This window comes from Berghia stephanieae, chromosome 1, assembly GCF_034508935.2.
Source record: "Berghia stephanieae isolate SIO BIC M18660-M18661 chromosome 1, UCSD_Bste_1.3, whole genome shotgun sequence".
Taxonomy (NCBI): Eukaryota; Metazoa; Mollusca; class Gastropoda; order Nudibranchia; family Aeolidiidae; genus Berghia; species Berghia stephanieae.
Genome location: NC_088360.1, coordinates 70,085,171 through 70,092,670, shown reverse-complemented (window position 1 = coordinate 70,092,670; position 7,500 = coordinate 70,085,171). Strand labels below are relative to the sequence as shown.

General features: G+C 33.6%; 1 protein-coding gene across 5 annotated transcripts in view; it reads left to right on the top strand.

Moving 5' to 3' along the window:
• LOC144980666 (microtubule-associated serine/threonine-protein kinase 3-like) overlaps positions 1-7,500 on the top strand; it is a 216,923-nt gene that overhangs the window by 61,523 nt on the left and 147,900 nt on the right. The window lies entirely within an intron of this gene.

Here is a 7,500-nt window from a genome sequence, read left to right as displayed (position 1 = left end):
CGCGTTGTTCCCTCGATTTAAAAAATACTTATGGCTCATTAAATTGATCGGATTGATCGAACTGGACGGGGCTCCTTTAATGCTTCTATTTCATGGAAATTATGAAGTAATAACGCGTTATTTTTGGCTTGAAATCAATTGTTTCAATTGGTTTAATTTGATACGATTTCAAATGATAAAGAAAACAAACTTGAATGTATCCGAATCTCGTGAACACATGTTGAATTTACTCTCTTAATGATTGTCTAATTTCATATCACAATATTTTGTGTGGAGATTAAACCAAAATCAACAACAGAATTGGTTTACATGATATTATATTTATTTGTCTATCCGACATAGAAGTGTAGAATGAATGGAGTTGACGTCACCCAGCTTTTTGTTAATATTTTTAGCGACTTGTTTTCACTAAAATTATATATCGATCAGACTACAAACGCTAAATGTTATACACAGTTTTGTGTGTTCGTGTGTTTAATATGGCTGACGGATGTTGTGGTGTTTTACCTAAGCACATAGCATTACTAGCATTACTAAATAGACGTAGATTTCTAACAAGGAAGAAAATGTGTGAGATCATTTCAGGACTAATTTTATGGCATACCCGATACTCTAAGAGCATTTTGCTAGTGCATGCAGGGCGTCATTGCTCTCTGTACTCTGGCCATGTGTGTTACTATAAGAAGCTTTTCCCAAAGAAAAAAAAATGGTCTTCGGGTTTTGTCTGATTTACGAAATCACCTAAAATATATTTGATTCAAACAAGGAAGTATGATTAAATGAAAACACACGAAAAATGCTAGCCATTAATTTCCGGCTGTTCTATAGCTTTGGAATAGGCATGATTCTCTCCTTCGCTCCTCGTATCCCAAGGCCTTTGGAAAATCAATAGACAATCCTTTAAACAAGGCATCAAAACACGACGTCAACTTCGATCCGGGTAGAATTTATTTTCTAACTTTTTTTTTCCTACCTAAAACACATTTATCAGGCGCGATAGAAATCCCCTCTGTTTTGAAAACATTGGTGAATGCCGCGAGTTCTAAGCGAATGAGGACTTGTTATTTTATAGACATTATAATATACTTAATCGTTTAAACTTGTCTAGGTGTGACTCAATTGGCGGAATGCATTATTACACGCCTGCCTTTTTGTGTTGGTCCCAGGCCAAATAGAAAGAATCTACGATCTCTATTGTAATGAATGATGGTTGATAATGATCAGTGAAAATTCTTTGTATTTTCATTCGAACAATATTTACCTTTATATAAATAATAATAGTAATATATATATATTGGAATTCTTGAAGTATCGAACAAGCGTGTCAAAATTTCTATCATTATTATAGCAGAACAAATTACACCTTATTGAAACTGGGCTATGGTAAACTATGAAAAGAAAGTATAAATGTACAGAAAACGTAGGATGACAGCACACGATCTTAAAATGTGGATGCGGTCATTTTTTGTGGACTAGAAGATTGACCACTGTCTCGTTTGTCTACTTCTAGTAAAGCCTCGGGGCTTAAGCCAAACTTTTAAAGCATATAAATATTACTCAAATACTTGCTTCCTGTTCATACTATGCGGTGTTCTCCGACAAATCAAAGTTAAACCCCTATTACAGCCGGATGGACAATGCCAGAGAGGGAAATAATATACTAAAATGAAACAATTAAAAACTACAAACATCTCTCCCCCCCCCCCCCCCCCCCCCAAACAAAAAAAAAAGAAAACATTTTTTTTTAATTTGTAAAAATCTAAAGAGCAAAACAAACAAATCTCCACCCAAGTTAATCACTTGACTAGACTCCACTATTTGAGCAAAGTAATATTCAATCTAACATCAAGCAACGTACTAAACGAGGTTTTTCTCTGTTTACGAAGATAAGAAGTTTTAAAAAAAATGTACTCTCTACTTTGATTCCGTACACTGGAATAATGCCTGATTATTGGCACGGCTCGCCATGTTGATAGTGGCACTGGTCCAAGTCCCAAATCAACGAAAGAAGCTGGTTCTAGTTAATTTTCGGAAATACCACATATTATTATTATTATTATTATTATTATTATTATTATTATTATTATTATTTATATTATTATATATTATTATTATTATTATTATTATTATGATATGATATGATGATGATGATGATGATGATATGATGATGATATTGATATATGATATGATGTATATGATTATTATTATTATTATTATTATTATTATTATTATTATTATTATTATTATTATTATTATTATTATTATTATTATTATTATGATTATTACTATTATTATTATTATTATTATTATTATTATTATTATTATTATTATTATTATTATTATTATTATTATTATTATTATTATTATTATTATTATTATTATTATTATTATTATATTATTATTATTATTATTATTATTATTATTATTATTATTATTATTATTATTATTATTATTATTACTATAAAGATTTAATCAGTATATACATCAGACTACACAATACAGACATACAAGATGACTCTTTCCGTTTGTAAAATATTGTCACAATAATTATTGTCATGCTCAGAGACATATCCGTCTGACACGGAGCACTGGGTCTTAGCCGCCGGTGTTTATGTTAGTTATCACTTTATTCGTAATAAAAACACTCGAGAGGGATGTGCTAATATTTGCTATTGTAGAGGTTGCTATGGTAACAGTAGTCTTCTCAATGATGATGGCTAACTTAAAAACGAATGTAATTGACTCAATTCATTCCTGTTAAACGTTGAATTTTATAATAGAGTACAATTGCCAGTTTATTCTATTTGATTACCGCCGTCACACCTCTACTCTACAAAACAATAATTCCTGTCATACATACAATAAAGCGTTGAGGCAAAGAAACTGGATTACCACATACGGCTTTTAAGGAAAAAAAATTATAATTTAGCATCATAACATTTTAATACAATTTTTGAGCTATAATGAAATTTTCATGTCTGTCTCGGATTTCTCAAGAAGATATAATATATTATGTTGCAGAAAAAGTCTATAACGCTAACTGAATACGCCATTAACCTAATGAAACATTTTCCCCCTCGGCTTTCACGTAAAGAGGGGAAAAATTCTTGTTACATTAAATCAGGATTTTTATCCCGGGACGAATTGGGATCAATCGATTTTCGAGTGCTGGCTTTTCATTGGGACAGACGGTGCCGGACAAAATCCATCGTAGACAACTGCTTAAATCGCTTAACAAGACTGGGACATGCAAACATACATTATTTCTTTAACGACAAAAATGATAAATGAAAATGGTGATTTTTTCGTTTTGTTTTGATTTTTATGTTTTGATGTTGTTGTTGTTGTTTGTTGTTGCTATTGTTGTTGTTGTTGTTGTCGTCGTCGTTGTTGCAATTTTATATAGTTCTTTATTTATCTTGAGAGGAGGCGCTCTTGTTTGGAAGAAATAGAGTTGAGGAAATGGTTTACATGGTTAGGGTTTCCAGCGTACCCCCCCCCCCCCCCCCCCCAAAAAGAAAATTGCCCGAATTCGATAATAACGACAACATAAATATTATTTTATTCCTGATTTTTTTTTTCATGTATCGAATATTTTGACATAGTATATACCTACCTATAGTTGTAGCGTATGGATACATCTCAATGCGGAAGTCTCCAGACAGTCTTTAAATTCATCACCGCAGTTGGAGACAGCCTCGAAACCTCCCGCCAATATTGTCACAGGACAGTGCAGGATTATGTGGTTTACTATCTCTAGCGTTCCCTGACAGTGGGGACAGTCGGCTGACTCCCTCAGACCCCATCGATGAATTGTTTGCAACAGTCGTGCAGTGGTCTGTCAGTAGTCAGTTCGATTGCCATTCCTGAAGCTGACATAAGTATTTTGGGTCTTGAACATGGTATTTGTCAAATATTCCTGCCAGGCTTCCCCAATATTTAAGCTTTCGTGTTCTGAATGGTAAAAGGGCTTTCTGGATTTGAGTCGTGATGTTCTGAAAGTTTGATATCTACGCAAAACGTTTAAGATATATCTAATTGTTTTATAGATCCGTGCTAGTTTGCTAGTTAAGTATTTACTAAAGTCGCTAAAAATCATCACAGATTATATTTTGCTGAAATAGTTAACTATTGTTAAGCTCTGTATAAATTGGGCAGCACTGTAGATATATTTCACTGGAATATACATGAGAAGTAGTCGCAAGTAGTCCCCTTATTTTCATTTAAGACGAAATTAAATAAGCAGTCTATTTGAATATGTTACTTTTAATTGCGGAGTGACAGCATCTTCGGCATAATGACCAATGCCACATTGGTTCATAATTCATTTTTAGTGTTGCTATCGGTCCGTGAAATTTTGTTTGAATTATTATCGTCAGTGCCAAGGGTTATAACCATTGATCTAGACAATTGTTCTATGAATAGAGATGACCTAATCAGGTCTAATTTTGATCTGGGTCGATTTCAATATCGTCTAATTATATTATATGGCTGGCACTGTGATCTTCAGACCAAGCGCTACGACATAGAATTGGTTTCACAATCGAAAGAAAAGATAAGTCGGGTAGAAAAAAAAAATGTTCTTTTTATTATATAGTATGTAAAACTATGTAGTGTTGAATATGTCGACACTCAAGAACGGCTTTGGGTTTTAACCCCATCCCCCCCCCCCTCTCTCTCTCTCTCTCTCTCTCTCTCTCTCTCTCTCGTTTGTGTTTGTGTGTTTGATTGAGTTGATTGTGTGCGATGCGTGTGTGTTTATGCGTGTGTGTGAGTCTCTGTGTGCGTGTGTTAGAGAGAGAGAGAGAGAGAGAGAGAGAGAGAGAGAGAGAGAGAGAGAGAGAGAGAGAGAGAGATTAATGGTCAATTTTCATGTTATGGATATTGTAAATGTGTGGCAATAATATAACGATTTGAATATATCTCTTATTAATTTGTTCGTACCCAGTATGTTTTCGAAGAATCCAATCTTTTATGAAATGTAGTAATTGCCAAAGCAGTTACATTGTTTCTCAACAAGCACCAACATAAGCACATGTACAGTTCCCTTTTGATACGTTATGTTGAGTACTATATGTTTTAATGATCGATAAAATGACCATCAGCTGGTTGAGTAAGGGATCTTTCAAAGATAGCCGCTATATCATGTCTACTTATTAATGAGATTTTTAATTAAGTTGTCTCAAATTAATAGCATCCTGTTTATTTTTTGCCCCCCCCCCCCCTTTTTTTTTTTTTTGAATAATCTTTAAAATTCTCTTTCTGTATTTTCTGATGCGCTGATATGACCCAAAATATTCGCCTTTTAAAAACAAACTAAACCAAACAAAGCAACGATTCCCTTGTAAAATAAAATTAATTGGTCTCGTGTTTATATTGCTTCCAATATGGAACCATGCCTGGCTGTTGTTATGGATGTTTAATAGGAAATGGAACGAGTTCTATTTTCTGTTTAATTTCTATTTTAATGACGCATCTGACCATAACATGGCATTTTAGTGACATTTTTCTTTCTTGATTTTCATTTTATTCCTTTACATTTTCTTCCGAATTATTTAAAATTTCGATATTCTCATGATAATGAGCCTTGGTTTTTATTTTTTTTATTTTTTTTTTTTTTTACAAACGTATGAATTTGCCACATCATGTATATAATTTATAATATTATTTTGTCTGGTAAATTTAAGGTGAGCGTAAAGAAAAAATTCAATCCGGACAAAGATATGTTTGTGTCACATGAAAACAGTTCAGAATGAATACTAAGCTATTAGAAGTTGTGGCTTGTAAAAAGTATTAAACGCAAATTGAAAAGAACGTCTTTAAAAATAATAATATACATAAGACGGAAATTTTTGGGCTGAAATCTCTTCTTCAGCAGACAACAAAAACATGTAAATCGTTCATATTTCAGATTTCACGTGAATTTTACCATTTTGACTGCTTTTGTTGTTGGCCGAGGAAGAGATTTGAACGCGAAACGTTCCATATCAATCATTTTGTTCTTATCTGAAGTTGTTATATTCTGCTGTTTTGTTTTTGTTTGTTTTGATTTGTTTGTTCAATACATGGAAACAGATGCCTCTGTCTTACAACGAGGAGATAAGATACCTCTTGGGTTCTCATTGATGTGTCATAATGCATGGCTTTCAATAACTTAAACAAGAATATATCACGCTCTCTTGATCTCTACAACCTATCGACGCTGATCGACCCTCTAAATTATTTGGGTGTTCAAGGGTTGCTTTTAATTATTGCAATATACGTTTGCGGACCCATGCGCCAACTCATTACTCTTTTACATTACAACATCGGAAGTGAAGTCTCCAAAAATCGATGACCAATGCGAGTGTTGATTAACCAGTTAACCCGTACTCTGGAAAGACACACATTTAAAATATTGGCCAGAAATCTTGTCCTTCAAATTTCGATCAATTTTAAATGACCCTCGTCTTGGCAAATGTTCTCAAACTTGGGACCTCACCATAGAAGTTTCTGTCTGTATTCATAACCACCACCAACGACTATCGGAAGCGGCAGCACACATTTGATTTTAATGGAAAGGTAAATGATGCCGATACCGGGTGTTGTTGACAAATAGTTTGTTGTGGCCTTAATTAGTCCTTGTATGCGTGTCTCTAAATTAATTATATTGTATAGAAAGTGTTTTTTTTTTTTTTTAGTTTTGCGGGTCTCTCCATTCTCTCTCTCTCTCTCTCTCTCTCTCTCTCTCTCTCTCTCTCTCTCTCTCTCTCTCTCTCTCTCTTGCAACACTTAGATATTGTGTAGGTTTCTAATTTAGGAATGCTCTGATTACGGCTATTTATTTTACATGTGCATCTAGGCTTCTATCTTTCCTTTCACCGGAGGATTGTCTCTTGTTTACCACAGCAATGGGTCAAATTTTAGGTACTTTCCACATTTTATTAAATGCATAGCTGCCAACCAGTACGATAAAATCGTACTTAGTACGATTTGGCCAATCCAGAAAAAGAATAAAAATCCTGAAAAAAAAAAAAAAGAAAATCTGATAAAAATGATCTAATCTGCTTCTGTCACCACCTCCCCATCACTTATGCCTACGCAGTATGATGATAAAGGTAAGCTTCTCTTAGTATTACAGTTCTGACCATTCTAGTACTTAAGTACATTAATAAATATACCATTTTAAGACATGAATTGGGCGTCCGCGCCGCACCGCGTATAATAATACGTTTTTGCATTTTGAAAAGTTGGCAGCTATGTAAATGTATACCCTGATAGCGAATTTCAAATCCGCGAATGAAGCGTTACTCAATGAAGAAAGTGATTCTTTTCTCCTTTATTTTCTTTTACAGAGGAGCATTCCAGATTTGTTATATTGTTTATTAATAAATCGAATACGAGATAATGCTTCATATCATTGTGTAATGGATTTCGAATATATTTTCGTAAGATGAACAGGCGAATGACGACGGTTGTTTTGCCTATATTTACGGCCATAAAAGAGGCGTTATGTTTTTT